Source organism: Pelodiscus sinensis, chromosome 6, assembly GCF_052426305.1.
Source record: "Pelodiscus sinensis isolate ZL-2025 chromosome 6, ASM5242630v1, whole genome shotgun sequence".
Lineage (NCBI taxonomy): Eukaryota > Metazoa > Chordata > Testudines > Trionychidae > Pelodiscus > Pelodiscus sinensis.
Window position 1 is genome coordinate 70,893,954 of NC_143057.1, and position 23,913 is coordinate 70,917,866.

Sequence of the window (23,913 nt, forward strand, 5' to 3'; positions counted from 1 at the left end):
TGCCATCTACATTTTTTGTTAGTCTCTAAGGTGCTGCATTGTTTTTGAAGTTTTTTCAGTTACAGACAGGACATTCAAGCTCATTGACTAAGCACTGACTGAAAAAGAGCTCTCTGAAGCTTGAAAACTTATCCTTTCTAACCACAGAAGTTGGTCCAGCAAAAGATATTATTTCACTTATCTTCAATCCTGCACACACCTGCAGCAACACTGAAAACACATTCAGCCTGAAAGGCTGTGAAATTGAGTGGATGTGATTCAGATCTGTCTTTAGAGAGAGGTCATCTTCCCAACTCTGCCGTAAATAGAATCTCAATTACCTTCATACATAAAATGATATGTCAGCTTCCTCAGAGATATACGACCTTGGCTATTAATAAAGTTTGGCACATGCAAAATATTAACAGAAATCAAAAGCAAAGATGAGACTATAAAACATGCTTTCTTGGCTCACCTTCCCTTAAGTCAGTGTTTCTCAAAGTGGTCCGTGAAACCCCATGATTCCCCTTGGCTGCAAACAGTGAACCAGAGCCAATGGGAGCTGCGAGGCTCCATGGCTGCGGTGCCAATAACTAAACAAACCAGTGGGGCCAGTTAGCAGCTTTCTCAAAGTGGTTTCATGGACCACTTTGAGAAACACTGCCTTAGGCTAAAAGATATTCTGTTAGCAAGAGGGTATCATTCCTCTTATTTTTACCTTAGAGGCGGGCAACTACAGGACATTTGCCAGGTGATGCAGGTACAAATATCCAGGACTACCTTTCCATTCCCAGAAGCTGATTGTACTGTGGACGTCCCTACCAAATGTCTTGTTGTCTACAAATGGCCTAAGTGTTTTGGCTGTTTCCTAGCCTTATCAAGGAGTTCCAGAGATCCTTCCCCAGGGCACCCATTGATTTGTAGCAACAGGACAGTAGATTCCATCATAAGGCCTTGAAGTGCTGGCAAAATACAAATAAATCAAAATGATCAACATAAATCAAACAATCTTACCAAACCATGCAACAATAATCTATTTTATTTGTTTTAGAGAATGTCTTTTATTTCTATTTCATCCCCACACAGTACCAATTAAACGTCTCCCATCCCAACTCTTTCTCTACCGCCACTAACCACCACCACATTATATAGAACTGGTTACAGCAGGAAGTTTTATAGAGGCACCAAAATATAAGTGAGACTCATATATTTCACTGTTTTTCTGCAAATCTCAGGTACGAGTTGGGAAAGGAAAAGCTCAGTTTTGTAGTTTTCCATGACACACACAATAATGCTGTAAGAGCACAGCATTTCTGAATCACACCCACCGATAGATTTGTGACTCAGATTCAAAGATTTTGGCCTACTACAGCCCTCTAGGAGAAAATCTGGTAAAGTTTTTAGAAGGTATATAGGACCTTTTAAATGTTTTTCATATGTTTTTCCATAATGCTTTTATTCTGAGAATAATTGTACATAGCTTTGTGAAGGCTGGTTGTAACTGGTACGCACTGTTGTAGCCCCTGGAAACATTAACTACAGCTGCTGGACCCCAGACAGAACTGCTGGGGAAATCAGTCAGGTGCACTGGGATTGCAAGCCTAACCCCTCAGTCTGGAAGGACAAAGAATAAATGCAAGTCTCCTCCCAAAAGAAGTGAAGGCTGAGAGCTTGGAAGTGTAAGTATGTTCCCTCAGGGAAGACTGGGGGAGTGCAGTTGACATTGAAACAGTGGCAAGGCCTACTACAAATTAATGGAGTTAGGATTAGCAAAGTGAGCTAGAGAATGCACTTTGTTAATTTATTCTGCCTTTTGTAACCATAATACGACCAGCAGGAATCCTACCAACCCCAGTCCTGATCCTAGCCCTGGAAAGTGGGCTCAAGCCTAACACTATCCTGGGGGGCCATAATATTTAAACCCTAACCCAGATTGGGCCTAGAAGAGGGCTCCTGTTTATAACTAAGAATGATAGTGGTCAACAGGCAGAGTTAGGATTGAGGCCTGGAAACAGCTCAAGTTCTGTAAAACAACACTCAGCGCAGCAAACATAAATCTATTCATAGGATCACCGACTGAGAACCTGGGCTACGTCTACACTGGCCCCTCTTCCGGAAGGGGCATGTAAATTTCAGCAGTCGTCATAGGGAAATCCGCGGGGGATTTAAATATCCCCCGCGGCATTTAAATAAAAATGTCCGCCGCTTTTTTCCGGCTTTTAAAAAAGCCGGAAAAGAGCGTCTAGACTGGCCCCGATCCTCCGGAAAAAGTGCCCTTTTCCGGAGGCTCTTATTCTTACTTTGAATCAAAGTAAGAATAAGAGCCTCCGGAAAAGGGCACTTTTTCCGGAGGATCGGGGCCAGTCTAGACGCTCTTTTCCGGCTTTTTTAAAAGCCGGAAAAAAGCGGCGGACATTTTTATTTAAATGCCGCGGGGGATATTTAAATCCCCCGCGGATTTCCCTACGACGACTGCTGAAATTTACATGCCCCTTCCGGAAGAGGGGCCAGTGTAGACGTAGCCCTGCTGTTTAGTTAACTACATCACAGTAGAATGGGGAGGGGGACCTTTCACCAAGAAGACGGGAAGTGAAGGAAGAACATATAAGTCCACCTCATCGTACTCTGAATAATCCAGTCAACCCCTTAATTACCACTAAGAGAGTTGGGCTAAAGGTAGAGCAGAGTACCTTGGGCTAGAGCTGGGGGTGGGAATGGAGCCAGGATGTGGGATGGGGCTGGCAGAGGGCCTCACACTCAAGCTGTGGCCAGGAAGGATCACCAACCAGCATTAGGATTTAACCAAGTCAGTATTAGTACTGGAGCCAACAGAGGCCCTTGGGCCAGGATTAGATTTGGAGCAAGGCCAGCAGAGGGCCCTGAGGTCTGATTAGGGTTGAGGTCAGTAATATTCACCTGGCTAGAATTATGACTGATGCTAGTAAAAGCCCTTTGTTTCTTAAAGGGATCCCTCAGCCCAACAAAAATCAGTCCCTCCACAGTACCACAGATTGGGCACTTGCTCCTTTGTTTTTCTGCTTTACAGCAGAGTGGAGGACTCCCACTAACTACACAGGCACTGTGGGGTAGTGGAACTTGTCTCCAAAATACTCTGAAGTAGTCTGGTTTAGCTCTTGATGACCACTTTACTCGAGTTGGATTGGGGCTAAGCATGGGGCCTGAAGATGTCTGTGGGCTAGGCTTTGGGTTGGGGATTGAAAGGTTTACCAGGGTAGGCCTGCATTTCTTATACCCAAAATGTCAACCCATGCTATGGGAGATCTAGGATCAAAGCCCCCTACTTTCTGGTACATCAAGCTCTTTGAACTCAGGCAGGGGCAGGTGACCATTTTGCGGGGCCCAGGCAGCACAAATTTCACGGGGCCCCCCTTTGCCACGGCGCATGCGCGGTGTCACCACAGCGCATGCGCAGGGCTTCTTGAAGCGCAGGGCCCGGGGCGGCTTCCCCGCTCACCCTGCCCTATATCCGCCCCTGAACTCAGGTCTTCCATCTCTCAAGCTAATGCCCTTACACTGTGCTACTGTCTCAATATCTGTTGTAGTTACTCTATTTAAATAATCACGAGAACTCAAGTTTCTCAGGTACATGTCCTAACACTGTTGGATTACAGTTTCTCTAACACTTTCTCTGGTCCAAAATGAATCAAACAGGCCATATGAATTGCTCCCTTTTTTATTTATTTAGTATTGAAAAGAATGTTTGAAAAGGTTTCTTTACTACTACTTTGTTTAAACTAGTTATTTCTATTGCCTTAAGTAGTATGAGGAGATAACTTTCTCAATAATTAACTATAGGACAAGAAAATGTCTGGTTCCTTTCATTAAGGACGTGATTGCTGTATTAAAAAAAAGGCTCGCACTAAAGTCTGAGCGCCTTTTTTGAAGGCTATTTTTAGTTGCTAAGTTAATGGAAATGGCTTGCTGCAGTCACATGTCTTATTTCTAATGGCAAATAAATGTCAAAGCAAATCATAGTTGTTGCTAAACTGGAAGATTTATTCCACAAATATAACAGCATAAAACTAACAACCATTAACAGATGGGTGATGAAAATATGTGACTGTAAAATGGTTAAGTAGTGTTGAACAAAGTTTTGGCTGACCAATTTTGATTTAGTTTTGCTGCCAATAATTACAGTGCATACCATAAATGCTCACAATATATATGATGAGAATATACTCCTATCTCTTAGTTGGAGTTCCAAAATCCCCACCAAATAAGACATGAAAATTTAAATATCTTAAATAGTTACTGTAATAATCCCAGAAATACAACTGCTTTTATTTGATTTCAAATTCATTGTAGTCACTAACCTTCAGTAAAGTGATTTATTATATAAAAATCCAGAAAAGCTGCTTCTGTCTTAATGGATTGATTCCCAGGCATCCTGTTTGGTAATGACCTTTCTACTTTCTAGGCTGGTGGAAGCCAAGTGTTTGAAGTGGTAAAGCACTTAGCCTACTAGCAGAGAGCTGATTCTTACTGCCCAGCAGGAGATGTACTCCAATCAGAGTGGCCTCAGTAGCACACCCTGCCCTCTTTATCAGATTCAGAAGAAACATAAATGGTGAAAGCTGTTACTGTAGAATTGTGTGTTACAAATGAGGGCATGGGGGGGGGAGGGGGAAATGGAGAGGCAGTCCTAAAATGAAGAGGTGGAGTAAGGAGGATTCCATACACAAGAGAGGAGAGCAAGGAGATGGAAGAGAGAATAGGGAAGTTTTATATCTGTGGACCTGTTGATAAATAGCTTAATGTGAGATGTGTGTAACTTGACTCTCAAGAATGGTTTCGGAAAGCATGGATTAAGATCCTAATACTTTGTGATTGTTGCTTAGTATACTAAAACAGAATCATTTCACCATTACCGTATCAACTTCCTCACTTATTCCCCTCCCCTCATTGTGTCTCAACATACACCAAGACTATAAACTCCACAGAGCACGGACACATTTTTTTGCGTTTAGACGTGATGGAGTGCACTCACCCTGCACTGGAAGGAAAGGTCAATTTTGCTCTGAAGGCTGAAAGCCCCTCCCCTTCTGCCTTACTAGGCATACTCCAGTTGCATAGATATGACAGAGTAGTTTAGCTGGGGCTGACAGCCAGAGAGAGAAGACATGCAATGCCTGCTCCAGACAAGCTGCAGTGAGAACCCAGGCTGAAGGCCACATAGGGTCTAGAGGCAATCGGGAGTGGACAAATGCAAGAGCAGGGAGGAGAGATGAAGATCTGCACTGGAGCTGACCATACCATACCAAGAAATAGTCCAGTGGAAGGCAATGGCTACCTGGTGAGTGAGCTGACGTCAGGAGTCAATGTGTTTTGGTTGGAACTTTTTCACCACTAACTCAGTGGCTGGAGTTCCGGGAACTAAGGATGTTAAAATGAGATTATCTGGCTAATCGTATATAATTTGTATGGACTATACGATTAGTCGATAAGCGTCACTCTGCAGAGCCTCAGCAAAGGTATCTCCATAGGAGCTGACTTGAGCTGGGATTGAGCAGTCCTGGCACGTACTACTCTCATATTATTTCATATCACACTACATTGAAAATGGAGAGGCACAGCAATCAGTACGAGTTGAGACTGCTCAGTCCCGGCTCATGCTGAGTCCAGCAGCCCCTGTTTGTGGCAGACAGCCTCTGCTCTGGCACCAGCGCCTATTCATGGCAGCCAGGGCTGGTACAAAAAGAGGATGGTGCCTGAGCAGCCCCTGCCTGTGGCCATCTCTGGCCGCTGCAAACAAGGGTTGCATAGCAGCAACAGTCCCTGTCTGTGGGGGGGGGCCTAGCTCCTCGCTGGAACCTCTGCAGACAGGGGCTGCTTTGCAGTAGTGTCCCTTTCCCCTCTGTCCCCCCTCCCCATTGCATCTGACAGAGGCAGCGGGGAAGGGGAGGGGCAGGCAGCACCCCGGAGACAGTGCTGGGGGGAACCAGCTTTTCAGTCAGATGCCTCGATCACCAGATCCTGTCCCGCCCCCCAGCCCTTACTGCCATCTCATAGGGGGCGCCGCAGAGAGTACGTGGCGATAGGGGACTGCTTGAGTCCCTGCTCGCCCTGTGCTCCCTGCGGCACTTCTGTTTTTGAAATGTACAAGAGTCCCGCAGGGCTCTTGTACATTTTAAAAGCAAAAGCGTCGGAAGTGGGAACGGGTGTGAGTGGGGACTGAAGCAGTCCCTGCTCGTGCCATTTCCCACTGTGCCTCTGCCTCCCCTGCCCTCACAGAGACGGTGCTGAGGGGAACTGGCTTTACTGATTCCCCCTCAGTGCTGGCTCCTATTCCCTCCCTCTCCCCCCTCCATTTCCCACCAATGCCTCTCTGTGATAGAGGCAGCCAGAGGTGATGGGAAGTGACTAGTCGACTGGCCGCTTACATCCCTACCAGGGATGCAAACCACTTCCTTGTCCCATCTGTGACCAGGGAGCTACATAATGAGTGCGCATGCTGACTCTGGCCAGTGGACCACACTGTCCTGTAGACTGGGGCAATTTGTTGACTTTGGACAAGTGGGCCACCCAGTTGCGTGACTGGGGGCGGGACTATAGACATGGGTTGGGGACAGTAAAGGCAGGAATCTTGCATATGCTCCACAAGAGGGATGGACACACTCATCCCACACTAGGCATGATCTTCCCCAACTGTGTCATAGTAGAGCACTGGGGCTTGGTCCCTACCTGAATAGAAATTAATTGTATAAAATTATATAAATTGTTAAAATTATACCTTTCAATAGTCCATAGATCAACCTTTCGTCCCATGATAGTCATAAATACCACTGATTTTTTTTAATTTTACAAGTTAGCAGGCTCAAACAGAGATGAAAGGAAGCTGCTGCCATGAGATGTGTGACACTGCATGCTCTCAACAGCTGCTGCTTGCCCAGAACTTGAACTGGGGGACTGGATTCAGGTGGCAGTGTCATAGTCACACTTCTCATAGCTGCCAGTTAAAAAAAAAATCAGAGGAAAAAAAAAAAAAAGACATTTTTTCTTGTTTCCTTGCCCACCCCATTCCTCAGTTCAAGCAATTGAACCTACCAAACCGGTTGTTACCTTGACAGGGCAACAAGTCACAGAAGGCCTATATTCTCTTTTCTTAAGTTCCCTGCTTCAGGATTCTCCCCAGCTCTACTACATTTAAAAGGCAGAGGTGCTGCAACGTGGGGCCTGGTGTGAGCAGGGACTGAAGCAGTCCTACATTTAAAAGGCAGAGCTGTAATGGCTCCTGCTGCATTTAAATTGCAGAGTTGCAGCGGGGGTAATGAGCGTCCTTCCCCTTATCGATTAATCAAGTAGTGGATGGAAATTCCATCGACTACTCGATTAGCTGATTAATCACAACATCCCTATTATATGCCATAAACCTGTCCAATTGGTTTGAACAGCGGGTAGACTAAGAAAGCAACACAATACACACATTCAGCTAGCTAGCAAATTAAAATTTTACTTAACATGTTTTTTTTTTCCCAATCATCCTTGGGAGTATTTAGAATAACATTTAATTGCTTTTTAAAGAATTTAAGAAAAACATAAAAGGCAATTAACAAATATAGCAATTCTTTCCTCTCTCAGCACTATTTGTAATCAGCAATACAAATGTAAAGGAAATAAAACCTTGTATATACGCATTAGGAAATTGAGGGTATGTAGGGGAACCCATTAAGGCTCACAGAGTGCATGCCAGTAGCGAAGCTTAGCAGTGTGAGGGAAAATAATGTATTGTTTTTTGAACTCCATGCAGAGAAGGAGAGAGCCCATAAACCTCATTGGACAATAACCTTTTTGTTCACCATGACCAATCAACAGCAGCTTTCCAAGGTATCATGTTTTCCTTCTTTTGGGAGCATGCGGCATGATATTTCTGAATGGCTGAAGCATATTGATTCTATTGTGGGTGGCACACTGATTGCTCAGTGTTAACTAAGGATGTTAAATATCAACTAAACTGACTAATTGAACAGTCAATGCATTTTGCTTCCGCTATTCAATTAGCTGAGAAGATGCCTGTGCCTTTGAAGTGTAGCATTAGCCCTAGGGCTGTTGCTATACTGCAAAGGTGAAAGTGCCAAATGGAGCCCATGACCCCAGGCTCCATGTGGCACTGCTGCTTTGAAAGGCTGCAAGGAACCTGATGCTGGCCTCCCTGGCGTGTTTCAAAGCAGCAGCACCGCACAGAACCCGGGGTCAGTGGGGGAGTCCCGGACTGATTCCAGGCTGCATGCAGCACTGCCGCTTTGAAATACCACATGCAGCCTGGGGCCACCCCAGCTGACTCCGAGCTGCAGGCAGCATTTCAAAGCAGCAGCGCTGCATGGATCCCAGGAGTCTCTAGCTAATACTGGGCTCCATGCGGCGCTGCCACTTTGAAATGCTGCGAGGAGGGGGGAGGAAGAGACTAGTTGACTAGCCTGTCGACTATCCAATAAGCATTTGCTTATCGGATAGTCGACTTGTCCTTTCCATCCCTAGTGTGGCAGACCTACAAAACTGTTTCCAACACACCGAAAAGCCCATCCATAAGAAACATTGATCAATTGAAAGGTGTTTTCCCCCTCTTTTTCCTTCTCCCTTACAGGTTACTGCCAAAAGATTAAGTAAAACTTTTAGCTTCCCCCACACCATTTAATGGTATACCAGGTTTTAAAAGCTTATCCCAGACACTTCAATAAACAGCATGGGTAAATTCATATTTCAACCAGCATCAATAAATAATCTAACTCCTCAAAGCAAAAACCTGAAGAAAAATTAGAAGAATAGCACAAAAGCAATCTGTATGTCGTTACAAGGAGAAGTCAGTTTGCTGCACATGTTCTTCATGGTCTCTAGCATAGGCTTCATATTTCTAACCTATTCAAATGAATTCAGCATACACAGAAATGTTTGACATGAATATCTGTACTAGAACACATTTTGAAAGGAACTGGAAAGAAGTGTAACACAAAGGGTTAAGAGATTTGACAAATTAAATTAATTCATGGGATACAAATAAGACCTTTTTCTAGTATTTTTGGTCAGTGCAGAGAACTATTAAAAGCACAGCCTTCTTTCCCTTTGTGAATTATACAGGCTAGTTCTGGATTCTCATATTATTAATCAACCTGTTTCCTGTTAGAATTGCCACTCACAATTTGTTGCTCTAAAGTTCAGATGAATATTTCCCTCCATAACTCCAGTTCATATCATATAACTAAGATGTTTCTCTTAAATGGGGCAGGAGAGAATCCAGACTAATGTCAGTTCATTGAATAGTGCCAATTCATGGCTGCAATGTTTTATGATTATAGATTAGATTTCTGTGAAGTAGACAAATATGACTGAAGTATCTGTGTGAAATTTAGCTGCTGTCTTTTTGCCTTAGTTGCACTTTATAGTAGTTTTGACTCCTAAAACTTTGCTTTTAATTTTGAGGTGCAAATACATATCCTGCATTTCATCATTTTAAGACAACTGGGAAGGGGGAAGGAGAAGCAAGCCTAGGTTCCTTAAAAGGTTTGTGACTCATAAAAAAAAAAAAAGTTAAACTGAATTTTGAGCTTGCAGCAAAATCCAAATGAAGGTGAATTTTTCAAATGTTGAGAGGTGATTCAGTATAACCATATTCATGCTGTTTGAGACATGGTGTTAAGATTCCTATGTTTTTTATTTCCTTACTTTCAAGTTTTTATTTATTTTGATTGTACCGTTCATTTTAAAGTTAAATATTTACAAGTGTAACTTTGTCTTAGCATCTTTTGGGAGCACATGGGGAAATATGTGCAATAGGAGAGGGAGAGAGACTGGGAGTAGATACTGTACCAGATTCTGCACAGGATATATGTCAGAAGGAAATGACCCAGTTATGGTAGTGATCTTTTCCTAACAGAACTGTAAGTCTTTGTAGAGAATCTTTTCTGTGCCTAAATCCTGCCACTTTTCATAAAGATTTCTTGAGTGCTATCAGGTAAAATACATCCCCATCGGTATCACCTGAGAAGTCCTGAGCAATTCTGATGTACAACATTCTTTTAATATCCCTAGTACAAACTACAGTTTCACTTATATTTTGCACTTCACAAGCCCTTTAAAACCCATTCTATATTAGTTATTTCTATAGCACTAACCATAATATTTCATTACAAGTGTACAATAGCTGGCTTTTCTCCTCTCCCATCACTTCTTCCCTGTAGCATCTGTGTCTCACCCTCATCATGCTCTCTTTGGGTTTGCTTATGGTGCAATGAAAGACCTGCGGCTAGCCTGGGTTAGTGGGCTCAGGCTAAGGGACTATAAAATTTCAGTGCAAAAGCTCAGGCTCAGGCTGAAGCTTGGGCTCTGAGACCCCATGAGCAGGGAAGGTATTTCATAGTCTTCCAGCCCAAACCCTCTGATCTGCTGCAGGCATTTTAATTGCAGTATAGATGTACCCTGAGACCCCATGCTGGTGAAGGGGTGTTAAATCACATTGTAGACATAACCCAAAGTGAGACCTATCCAACTTCTTTTAACAAGGCTTTGACTTCTCCTCTTGAAGCACTTAAAAAAGTCATCCTTTCACCTCCATTGCATAGTTGCATACTTCTTTCCCCTTTGCTCTTAGCCCGTTCCCTGTCTCTCTTCTGGTCATCTTGTAAATTTATCAGTTTGCTGGTTCCTCTGTATCTCCAAGCTGGTAGTAGTAATTGTGTGTCAGTTCTTTTCTGTTACTTTCCATATAAAAAAGGGAGATGAAATCTAGAAGCATGGCACAGACAGCACACAAAACAGGAAGGAGTCATGTGGGTGAATGTCAATTCTCTTCAGAAATCCTGATCCACTACTAGTAACAGCTGCAAGCTATTAGAAGTGAAGCCAGTCTCCTAAGAATACTGTTAATCATCAGATACTGTGGGAGCCCACCTAAGGTAGCTTCCATCCTAAACAGAAGTCTATTCCTTTGAAGTTCTATATGAGCTCAAAAAAATACAATACTGTAATCAATGCAAATGGGGGATTGGCAGCAGCTCTTGCACAAGACTATGGGCCAAATAGCTCCAGGCATTATTGTCACATTCCTCTCTAAAACACATTTATCTGGACACAAAGCTTTGCTAGAACACGTACTTGGCTTCTCAAATGTGCAATTACAAAGCAGTTGTCTGAACACATGATGTTAGCATGTCTTTCAACAAACCCAGGATACAAATGTAAAATCCTAAACCAGGGATATAAAGGGAATTTGTGATACACTCTGAGTGACTTGAAGTATAAAGAAAATGCATGTAGGCTATAAGCAATCTGTTGTGTGGCAGATCTAATATAGCTAATTTCATTTATTAAACCATACAAGTAATTCACCTCACCATGTATGGAAATTTCTTATACAAATATAAGAGGATTGGAGGATTTTGTGGCATGCCTCAGTGAAAGGCACATTATAATCAAGTGTATTTACTGAAGCATTCCATAGCCTAGGTGGAATGTCACAGCTGACAAGACAGTTTGGAATATGCCTCTCTCTATCGAGTGGCATACCTCAGACACACTGTGAAATACTGCAACCTTAATCAAAAAATAATAGTAATTAAAAGTACCCTGGATGCATTGCTCCCTGCTGCCACACCAGTCGTGGTTGGAATGAAGGGGGTCTTGTCTGGAAAGCAGGGTAGATGAAACCTTCCAGTTTCATTATGAAATAGCCAAGTTCTGAGCAAACCCAAAAATTCTAGGGAAAAACAATTTACCATTGACTTCAGCAACAAGCCTAAAGGTTCACTCACTGGATGCATATCTGTGCATAATAAGCTCCCACTTATGGGTTGCCAAAGAAGTGTGAACCAAGAGTAGCCTATTTAGCTCAGCTCAACCTACTACATTGACCTATTGTGGATCACAGTCTCTCTTTAGCTAGAACAACTAGCCTGTTCACCTCTCCAGTAAATTCCCTAATCACTGAACTATGGGACACTGATGTGAGTCTCTCTTGCTAAAGCCATTCCATTTTAACAATTAATATTAATTAGGCCAGAGAAAGTGAGAATCACAGTATAGTCAAGTGACTAGGATACATACCTGGGAGAAAGCTGTGAATCACAAGAAGAAACAACGTCTGGATTTTATGAGCTAAGTGGGATTTAGGACATACTCTTCTTGTTGGCATCTCCTATGGGTTAGTTCAGGCTCATGTGCTCTCTTCCCATTCATTGCACATTCATTCCACTTCCTACTAATACTAGCAGAAGGGGCATGGTTAGACTAGGGGTTGTGATTCTTTTAACTCAGGACTTATTTTCTATCCCTTTCTTAATAAGACCCAGAATATCTTACTGCCCCTGTATAAAACTATGGTATGCCCTCATCTTGAATACTGTGTACAGATGTGGTCTCCTCACCTCAAAAAAAGATATTTTGGCCTTGGAAAGGGTTCAGAAAAGGGCAACTAAAATGATTAGAGGTTTGGAACAGGTCCCATATGAAGAGAAGTTAAAACGTCTGCCGTCCAGACCTGGAATCTCGAGAGGTGTGCTGCTTACCGGGAGCTCGCATTCAGGATGTCACTGAGAGGCTTACCAAGCTGACCAACCTTCAGATTACTACCCCTTCCTGCTTCTCCACGTGGGAACTAATGATACGGCCAAGAATGATCTTGAGCGTGTTACTGCGGATTATGTAGCTCTAGGAAGAAGGATCCAAGAATTTGGAGCACAAGTAGTATTCTCCTCCATCCTCCCTGTTGAAGGGAAAGGACTGGGCAGGGATCGTCGAATTGAGGACGTAAATGCGTGGTTGCGCAGATGGTGTCGCAGAGAGGGCTTTGGTTTCTTCGACCATGGGACTCTGTTCCGGGTGCAAGGATTGTTAGGAAGAGATGGGATCCACCTAACGAAGAGAGGAAGGAGCATCTTCGCGGGCAGGCTTGCAAACCTAGTGAGGAGGGCTTTAAACTAGGTTCGTCGGGGGACAGTGACCAAAACCCTGAGGGGAGTGGGAAAGTCGGATACCGGGAAGAAATGCAGAGAGGAAGGGGCAAGAAAGAAGGACCCATGTTTCGAATGGAGAAGATAGGACGATCAACTGGTTACCTGAAGTGTTTGTACACTAATGTGAGAAGCCTGGGCAACAAACAGGAAGAACTGGAGGCCCTGGCCCAGACCAAGAAATATGATTTAATTGGGATAACAGAGACTTGGTGGGATGACTCGCATGACTGGAGCGCTGTCATGGAAGGGTATAGACTGTTCAGGAACAACAGGCAGGGGAGAAAAGGAGGAGGAGTTGCACTATATGTAAGAGAGCACTACGATTGCTCTGAACTCCAGTATAAAGAGGGAGAAAAACCTGTTGAGAGTCTATGGGTTAAGTTTAAAGGAGCAAACAACAGCAGTGATGTTGTGGTTGGTGTTTACTACAGGCCACTGAATCAGGTGGATGAGGTAGATGAGGCTTTCTTCGGACAACTGAGCGAAGCTTCCAGATCGCAGGCCCTGGTTCTCGTGGGGGACTTTAATCACCCTGACATCTGCTGGGAAACGTATACGGCAGTACACAGGCAATCCAGGAAGTTTTTGGAGAAGGTTGGGGATAACTTCTTGACACAGGTGCTGAAGGATCCGACCAGGGGCCGTGCGCAGCTTGACCTTCTGCTCACAAACAGGGAGGAACTAATAGGGAAAGTGGAGGTGGGTGACAACCTGGGAAGCAGTGATCATGAGATGGTAGATTTCAGGATCCTGACGAAAGGAAGAAGAGAGATTAGTAAAATACACACCTTGGACTTCAAAAAAGCAGATTTTGACTCCCTCCGAGATCTGATGGGCAGAATCCCCTGGGATGCTAACATGAAGGGGAAAGGAGTCCAGGACAGCTGGCAGTATTTTAAAGAAGCCTTATTGAAGGCACAGAAAGAAACCATCCCGACGCGTAGCAAGAGAGGCAAACATGGTAGGAGACCGGACTGGCTTACAGGGGAAATCCTTGGTGAACTTAAGCACAAAAAGGAAGCTTACAAAGAGTGGAAACTTGGACAAATGACCAGGGAGGAGTTTAAAGGTATAGCTCAAGAATGCCAGGGGGTTATCAGGAAGGCGAAAACACAAATGGAATTGCGACTGGCTAAGGATGTGAAGGATAACAAGAAAGGTTTCTACAGGCATGTTAACAAGAAGAAGGTGATCAGAGAGGGTGTGCGGATAGATGAAGGAGGTAACCTAGTGACAGATGATGTGGGGAAAGCTGAAGTACTCAATGCTTTCTTTGCCTCTATATTCACGGACAAAGTCGGCTCCTGGACTTCTGCGCCAAGTGACGCAAGATGGGATGAAGATGGACAGCCCGTGGTGGGTAAAGAACAGGTTAGGAACTATTTAGAAAAGCTAAACGTACATAAATCCATGGGTCCGGACTTAGTGCATCCGAGGGTAATGAGGGAGTTGGCAAATGTCATTGTGGAGCCTTTGGCTATTATCTTTGAAAAGTCGTGGAGATCGGGAGAAATCCAGGATGACTGGAAAAAGGCAAATGTAGTGCCCATCTTCAAAAAAGGGAAGAAGGATGATCCAGGGAACTATAGGCCGGTCAGTCTTACCTCGGTTCCTGGAAAAATCATGGAAGGGATCCTTAAGGAATCCATATTGAGGCACTTGGATGAGAGGAAAGTGATTAGGAATAGTCAGCATGGATTCACGAAGGGCAAGTCGTGCCTGACCAATCTGATTAGCTTCTATGATGAGGTAACTGGCTCGGTGGACCTGGGGAAGTCAGTGGATGTTATATACCTTGACTTTAGCAAGGCTTTTGATACGGTCTCCCACAATATTCTTGCCAGCAAGTTAAGGGAATGTGGATTGGATTAATGGATGGTAAAATGGATAGAAAGATGGCTAGAAGGCCGGGCCCAGCGGGTAGTGATCAATGGCTCGATGTCAGGATGGCGGTCGGTTTCTAGCGGAGTGCCCCAAGCGGAGCGGAGTTCGGTTCTAGGACGGGTTTTGTTCAATATCTTTATTAATGATCTGGATGAGGGGATGGATTGCACCCTCAGCAAGTCTGCGGATGACACTAAACTGGGGGGAGAGGTAGATACGCTTAAGGGCAGAGATAGGGTACAGAGTGACTTAGACAAATTGGAGGATTGGGCCACAAGAAATCTGATGAGGTTCAACAAGGACAAGTGTAGAGTCCTGCACTTGGGACGGAAGAATCCCAAGCATAGTTACAAGCTGGGGACCAACCAGTTAAGTAGTAGTTCTGCAGAAAAGGACCTGGGGGTTACAGTGGATGAGAAGCTAGATATGAGTCAACAGTGTGCCCTTATAGCCAAGAAGGCTAATGGCATATTAGGTTGCATTAAAAGGAGCATTGCCAGCAGATCCAGAGATGTCATCATTCCCCTTTATTCGGCTTTGGTGAGGCCGCATCTGGAGTATTGTGTCCAGTTCTGGGCCCCCCCACTACAAAAAGGATGTGGACGCATTGGAGAGGGTCCAGCGGAGGGCAACCAAAATGATTAGGGGGCTGGAGCATATGACTTATGAGGAGAGGCTGAGGGACTTGGGTCTGTTTAGTCTGCAGAAGCGAAGAATGAGGGGGGATTTGATAGCAGCCTTCAACTTCCTGAAGGGAGGTTCCAAAGAGGATGGAGAGAGGCTGTTCTCAGTAGTGACAGATGGCAGAACAAGGAGCAATGGTCTCAAGTTGTGGTGGGAGAGGTCCAGGTTGGATATTAGGAAAAACTATTTCACTAGGAGGGTGGTGAAGCACTGGAATGGGTTACCTAGGGAAGTAGTGGAGTCTCCATCCCTAGAGGTGTTTAAGTCTCGGCTTGACAAAGCCCTGGCCAGGTTGATTTAGTTGAAATTGGTCCTGCCTAGAGCAGGGGGCTGGACTTGATGACCTTCTGAGGTCTCTTCCAGTTCTATGATTCTATGAGACTTTTCAGTTTAGAAAGGAGGAGACTGAGGGGGGATATGATAGAGGTATATAAAATCATGAGTGATGTGGAGAGGGCAAATAAAGAAAAGTTATTAGTTCCCATAACAGAAGAACTAGAAGACACCAAATGAAGTTAATGGGTAGCAGGTTTAAAACTAATAAAATAAAGTTCTTCTTCACACAGCATGTAGTCAACCTGTGGAACTCCTTGCCAGAGGAGGCTGTGAAGGCTAGGACTATAATAGAGTTTAAAGAGAAGCTAGATAATTTCATGGAGGTTAGGTCCCTAAAAGGCTATTAGCCAGGGGATAGAAATGGTGTCCCTGGCCTCTGTTTGTCAGAGGCTGGAGAAAGATGGCAGGAGACAAATCGCTTGATCATTGTCTTCGGTCCACCCTCTCTGAGGCACCTGGTGCTGGCCACTGTCGGCAGACAGGCTACTGGGCTAGATGGACCTTTGGTCTGACCCAGTATGGCTGTTCTTATGACTGTTGATTCATTGCCAATGAATTTGTGTCAAGTTAATTAGCACAATTGTAAATGCAAGTCTAGACTTGTTTTCCCTAGGCCAAGACCTCAATCGGATGTCTGATCACATGGACATCTAATCCAGGTCTTGTCCTAGGGAAAACAAACACTTGTGGAGGCCAGGTCTACAGTGTAAACTTACATCAGTATATCAAAATCCACATCCTTGGGCCACACAGCTATCCTAACCTAAGCCACAGTGTAAATGGCACTGTACTGATGGGACAGCTTCTCCCATCGACATAGCTACCACCTCTTGTGGCTGTGGATTAATTATGTCGATGGTTCCCCATCAGCATAACAGCATCTTCACTGCTGCAGTGTTTTAAGTATGGTCCTGCCCTGAGTGTCTACACAGGCAGTTACATTAGTTAACTGCTGATCACTGACTGGCAATTAATGTGTATTTAAAAATGGAAACACAAATGTATGTATGGCTTGTCTTCACTGCTAAAAAAGCAGTGTGGGTTTGTTTTGTTTTGAAGCTTCAAGGTAACTAATGTCTGAGAGAGATCCTGAGGTAAAAAACACACACTGAAGACCAGGTACTTCAGGCTTACCCGGAAGTAAACTCACTTCTGTCACTGTCAGAGAGTGAGAAGAAAGCACACAGCATCTCTTCATTCCTCTTCCTCCTGGCTAGTACAGGGAGGGGGCAGAGGAGAGACTGACCCACACTGTGAGCTCTCCTGACGGTGATGGACAGGGAACAACAAGCAGTATCAGTAGGAATGGGAGACATCAGCTCTCTTGCCCTTCCTAAAGGGCTCCCTTGCTTCCTTATACTCCCCACCCCCCCCAATCACCTGCCCTGATTCCTGCACCCCCACCCACACAATCAGCTCTCTGCCCTGGGCCTCCCCATGCCCCCAGCCCTGATTCTGCCCACCTCCACACACCACAACCATCTGCCCTGAACCCCTCCTCATACTCCAATCCTGCACCCCACATCCTCACCACTTACCTTGAGCTACCCCGCTCCCATCCCTCTGCACTCCACCCCACACTTACATTTCTTACATTGTCAACCCCCTGCCTTGTGCCCCGCGAAGGGAGGAAGCAATACAGTACCTGTAAGTAATTTAAGTTAGTTTTACCCCCTGAGTGTCCTTACCCTCAGCATTCCAATGACTCACTGATTGAGGATCCTAAATCTCATTTTTAAGGGGGATTTAAGCACTTGAGAAAAAATCCCAGGCTCAGGTTCATTAGAGACTAAATCAATTTTGAAAATGATTTAGGCTCTTCAAATCAGTGAGACTTGGCCATGCTGAGCACACCATCACTTAAATACCTTTTGAAAAGCTGGCTTGCCTCTTTCTCTTTTCCTGAAGCACTGTGATGTTGTCATCCATATTACATGGTACTTTTTACTTTTAGTTTATTTCTCTGAGAGGCAACTCTTGCACTGAAGGATCCTTGCTTCTCAGGAATTTCACAAAGGAATATTATTTCACACTGAACTGACTACAGCTGTTTTGAATGGTTACATTTGATCATAGACATCTTTCAGACTTGTAGAGCTTAATTTAAGATGTAAATCAAGATCTGAATTTTGCTGTGGTGCATTTTCTGTTGTTGGGGTTTGCTTTATTTTTTTTGTAACTTTGTTTGCTTTTCAGACAAGCTCTTTTGGCATTATCTTGTTGTGTACATGTACTCTAAGAGAACACAAACAAATACAGCCAGCAACTAATTACAACTTTAGAAATATTACTAGCTCTTAAATAGTCTGTCTCAGTGTAAAAGGTTCCTACAGAAGGTTTTAAAAGCCAGTGAGGAGAAAAAGAGTCTTAAAAATATAACCAAGCTTCAGCCATACAAAACTGTTTGAAATTTAATCCAGCTATTTCAGGATAATGCAAAGTTATTTTAAGTTTACTGACCTTTAGTTAGACAGTAAGTAGCATCATCCACCTTGTGAGAACAGGAAAAACTGGTCTGAGACAAATTAATGACTTTCCAAAGCTTATATATGGAAAGTCATTGACAAAAATGGAAATAAAATACCAGAGTCCTAAATGTTATCTTTTAGAGTCAAAAGAAAATGCATATACTTTCAGGGTTCTTTGCAAATTAAATGTATATTAATATTTAACCCAAATTTGTGGCTCTCCAAGGAATATGTTGGAGATGTTTTGGGAACTAGGATACCTTGATTTTGAAGGAGCTATAAAAAATCCTGTTTCACAGATTTTTACTAAATAGTAGAGGTTTCTACACATTTCTCCCCCTCCCTGCCTGCTTTTGCAAAATGATGGGAAAAATTTTAAGTCTTATGTCAGGAATGAGATTGCAACATGTGAACACTTCATTTTCCCCTTTCCTCTACCATGCAACATACTCTCTCAGTGCCTAATACAAAGCCCAGCATGAGGCATAATCTATTCCTGTGAACATGCAATAATCTGTAGAACCCTCACGGTAAAAGACAAACAAACAAACAACACTCACAGGAAAGCATAGAAAGATGAAAAAGTTTTCCCATTCCTTTCTGAAGGGAACCATCTGAGCTCACCAATATGAGTTGACAAGCAAGTTGGAGCTCTGGTTCCAAGGCCCCACTTGTTAGTCCATCCACCTGACAGCATTCAGAGTCTTAATTCTTCTGCACAAGACACAGTCTAAGAACTCAGGCCTTTTCAGACTCCAAGCACTAGTTCTCTGTCAGGAAGATCAGCAAGATGGCTCCTCTGCTGGCTTCCTAGCTAATTCCTCCCTCTTACCAGGGAGGCCAGGCAGAACATTCCATTCTCTGAAGACTGCCTCTCCCAGGCAGCCACCACCTACCTGTTTCCTTGATCCTCCACTTTGTGATTTCAGGCAGCTATGAGTCACCAGGTTGCTATCCCCATGAGGACCCCAAGCTCCCTTTTAAAGGGCTAGTGTCACTGTGACAATTGGATTGTATTAATAAACAGAATAACACTTGCTAATCTAATTAAGAATTTGAAATTAAGGAAAGGTGAAAGTACTTGATTTTTGCTTTCAAGCACCCTGCCCCTCTTGCATACCTGTAGATTGCCCTCCTGTTCCAGTAAAACCAGTGTGATTCCTCTATGCTGGGGGGTAGGACTTGGCATGAGTATGGAGAAACTGGGGGATTCATGGAGATTTTCTGCCCATCTGTGCACAGAGGGGAGGGTATGATTGACGTACCTCTCCCCACTAGCTTTAACCCCTTGGCTAGGGTGGGATAAGACAGGCATGGTGGTACTGAGACTGGAGCTGCAGGGCATGCTCCATGCTTTGGACAAAAAAAAAAGTACCTTCCCACTGCCTCTTGGAGCCACACATCTATACCAGTTCCAATGAAGATGTTAGGTAGATGAAACCAATAGGGGTCCCATGTTACATGTTTGCAGAGCCCCAACCAACCAAAGCACCATCTCAGATGCTTATCTCTGATACCATCTGCCTAACATCATTACTGTAACTGGCATGGATGTGTGGATTCATGGGGTAACGAGAAGGAACTCCTTACATCCCAACCTCAATCCTCCTCTGAGTTACATGGAGTATTCTTTAATGAATGAATGGAGAATGGACCCATTTAACTGTGAATACAAGATTCTACATTTGAAATTTTTTCTCCTGGGTCCCCAGGGATCTACACTGGCCCCGATCCTCCGGAAAAAGTGCCCTTTTCCGGAGGGTCTTATTCCTACTTCAAAGGATCGGGGCCAGTGTAGACGCTCTTTTCCGGCTTTTTTAAAAGCCGGAAAAAAGCGGCGGACATTTTTATTTAAATGCCGCGGGGGATATTTAAATCCCCCGCGGATTTCCCTACGACGACTGGTGAAATTTACATGCCCCTTCCGGAAAAGGGGCCAGTGTAGACGTAGCCAACTAGTGTAGCAGCTGCTATTTTGTTAAGAATATTAATACAAAGGCAGAAGGTTTGCGTACCCAAATTTTAAATATTTTCTTAATGCAAGTCAAACATGCAAGATTCATATGCACTTTGGTACTTTTTTGCCTCCAATTCCACTTCCATAATTTTATTTTTTACTTTTACTTTTATTTTACAGGTTTGAATAATTCTCAAAGATACAGCACACAGTGACAACATACAACCTTATTTACAAAGAGAACATCCAGTTCAGCAAGAGGCCTGTTGAGGAAAAATCCTTCGTTCTAATTATGTTGTTAAATGTAATGCAAAGAACACTAAGCCGCATCACTTGCTTTTCTGAATTTTGAATAATGATCAGATTTATATGCGTGCTGTTTCAATCTTTGTGTAATTATAAAAAATATGTACACAGTATTATACGTGTTTACTTTTCAGTTAAGCACATTAATGCATCCAAGTAATTTATATCGAATGAATTATGCATTTCAAAAAATTTTAATTAGCAAGAGGAATTTCATAATTTCATTATTTTACTCTACAAGTGAAATCTACTGAGCTGAAAACCAATTTATGCATTTCTCTGCTGTAAACTATGGAGCTCAATTCTGCAAACATTTACTAGTAAGTATAGTGCTGTGGGACTAAAACAAAAGGCAACCTACTATATATTTGAGAGAGTTTGTGTGTGTGTCTAAGAACTCCTCCTACGTGTGTGTCTGTCTAAGGACTCAAATTTGGTATACAGCTTTTTCTTATTATAACTTAAAGCAAGGTCAGGGTGTCTTTGAGCCAGGAAAATGGAATGCACCTAAAATGGGATTGCTTCTCATAAAACAATACAGAAAAGAAACAGAATCACCAAGCAGGCCTCCTGAGCCTCCTATCCCCCAGGCACCCTTTAGGATTGGCAGAGGGGCTGACGCTCCCCTCTCCTTGATTCTTAGGGGCATGTTGCTGGCCGGGGCCAGCTTTAGAAAGTGCGGGGCCCAGCCCAATTCAAACAATTTTGACGGGGCCCCACAGCAATTTTGGTTGAGCAAAAAAAAAAAAAAAACCACACACACACACACCAACACACACATACACCCTCCTGCAGCACATGAAAACCCTGCACACCTCCTGCGGCCGACGCACTCCTCCTCCAGGGCCAGCAGATTTGTATAAGTTTTGGTGGTGTCCCATTAGCCACAACCCCTGACCGCTGTTAACCACACACCAACCCCCATTAGCCACACCCCCTCTGGAGGCCTCTGGAGGTAACACACTCAGGGCAAGATGGACACATGACCAGAAGTAAAAGGTGTCATGTCATCCCTCTTGAAGGACTTTTCCCACCATCCTCCTACCAACAGGGATTAGTTTGGCCCCCACCAAACCCCCCTCGTGCAACTGTCCTGAAATTGCATTAACCCAATGTGTGTGACATTAACTCAGGGGCAGAGAGGCTGGGGGAAGTGTTCCATCTAAGGCTATGTCTACACTCACGGCTTCTTGCGCAAGTACAGCCGTTCTTGCGCAAGAACCCACAGAGCAGCCACACTGCCCGCCCGCTCTTGCGCAAGGAAATTTACAGTATGGCCTGGTAAGAGGGGGTGTCTTGCGCAAGAGCTACGCGCTTTTCTAACAGGTGTAAGCTCTCTTGCGCAAGAGGTCAGTGTGGATGCTCGGCAGGGATTTCTTGCGCAAGAAACCCCTATGGCTAAAATAGCCATTGGCGCTTTCTTGCGCAAGAGAATGTCCATACTGCCATGGATGCTCTTGTGCAAAATCACAGCTCACACATGGCTGTGTGCACATGTTCTTGCACAAGAAGTTCTTGCGCAAGAAGTCGCCAGTGTAGACGTAGCCTAAGAGTTTCCTCCCATGAGCAGAATGGATTTTGTGTTGTGCACCAGTACTGAGTTCATGTGGCTTGTTTGAATGTGCCACTGTGGCACCCAAGTCATTAATAAATATTTTATAAACCTTTACCTTTTCTTTGCTGCCATGTCTCCTCCCCTTGCTCCATCAGCTCCCCTGGTGCCTGCTGCCCCCCAACTCCTCACCCTCCTCTGCTGTCCTGACTCCTGCCCTTCTTACTGCCCTCAGCCCTCCTGCAACCTGCCCCCCTCCTCCAGCCGTTCTCTCCCCCCTGTGCCCACTCCTCCAGTAGCCCTACTCTGATCATGTGAGCTACCCTTCTTCATCCCCTCTTCTAACACCTCCCTCGCCTCTCTCCTCTGGTGCTGGTCCCTCCCGTGCAGGTGTCTGCACTTCTGCTTCACCCCAGAACCCCCTGGCACCTGCATCTTCCCTTAACCCTGCACCCTCCTGGTGCCTCCCCTTTCCCTCACTGCCCCAGCCCCTTTGCCCTCTTTTTCCCTGATGCCCACCCACTCACCACTCTCTGCCCCCGTTCCCCTCCTGCCCCTGTGCCCTCACACATGCCTTACTCCATCCCTACCTTCCTCATGCCCACCCCTTCTTTCAAGCCTTCTCCTAGCACCTCACCCTCCAGCCCCCAATGCCCTTACCCTCTCCTCTCCCAGCATCACCCTGTGCTCCCTCCCTCTGACACCTCCCCTCCTGCCTTTTTCCTCAGTGTCTGCACTTGGCCCCCTGGGATTGGTCTCTCCTCCCACTCCCTCCTCCTCTGCCCCCGCACAAGCCTCTTCCCCTCCCCTATCCTCTGCCTTCCACTTTGCGGGGCCGGAGTCTGAGCTTGGGCTCCAAACCCGGAGCTAGGCCACGCACCGCTGAGCAATTTTAAAGTCCCATGACATCACATCTGGGCATCCTCCCTGTTCATCTGCAATGACGCGCATGGCAGCAGCCGGCGAGGGGGAGCCACACTGAAAGCCACGCACAGCAGGGACGGTCCAGGGCCGAGGGAGACACTCTGGGGCCAGGGTGGGAGGATGTGCAGGGGTGGGAGAATGCACCGGGAGAGGGGGGGGATGGCGGGCAGGTGGAGGCTGGGGCCCACTCCAGGCAGAGCCAGGGGAGAAACCCAGCTCCAAATATTGCTGGAGCAGGGCCCCCGGCTCTGAATATTAACTCGCACCCATGGTGCCTGGCACACTTCTGGGTTCAGGGTGCGGGGCCCCACTCGGGGGAATCGGCCTAAGGCCAGCCCTGTTGCTGGCTGTTCCCCTTTGTATCAGTTTGCTGCATTCCTCACTCTGGTTGGGGAGTACAGGGAGCAGATGAACCTGGACCTGCCCCAGTCAGGAGACATGCACCTCTCCCCAGCTGCGCTTGCTTGGGCTGCAGTGGCCATGGAGGGACACTTCTCACCTGACCCCCAAGCTCTTGTTGTGAGAGAGGGCTTAAGTAGTCCTTGTTTCCCTGGGGCAGTCTCTGCTTACTGAACCTTTCAGCCCAGTCCCACCTCAGATCAATGATTTAAAGGATGAAAAATAAAAACTGAGTTAAGGACCCGAGCAATGCCGGACAAATCTTCTAGGCCGGGCCTAGACTGGAAAGTTTTTCCACAAAAGCAGCTGCTTTTGTGGAAAAACTTGCCAGCTGTCTACACTGACCGCTTGAATTTCCGCAAGAACACTGACGATCTCATGTAAGAAATCAGTGCTTCTTGCAGAAATACTATGCTGCTCCCGTTCAGGCAAAAGTCCTTTTGCACAAAAGCTTTTGCACAA

At 45.0% G+C, this 23,913-nt stretch overlaps 1 long non-coding RNA gene across 1 annotated transcript; it reads left to right on the forward strand.

Annotated features, from left to right (window-relative positions):
• Positions 1-5,078: 5,078 nt before the first annotated feature.
• Positions 5,079-21,862, forward strand: LOC142829900 (uncharacterized). The gene is made up of 3 exons (XR_012904806.2): positions 5,079-5,293; positions 7,748-7,824; positions 20,451-21,862. It is a non-coding gene; the product is annotated as an uncharacterized LOC142829900 (long non-coding RNA).
• The last annotated feature ends 2,051 nt before the right edge of the window (positions 21,863-23,913 follow it).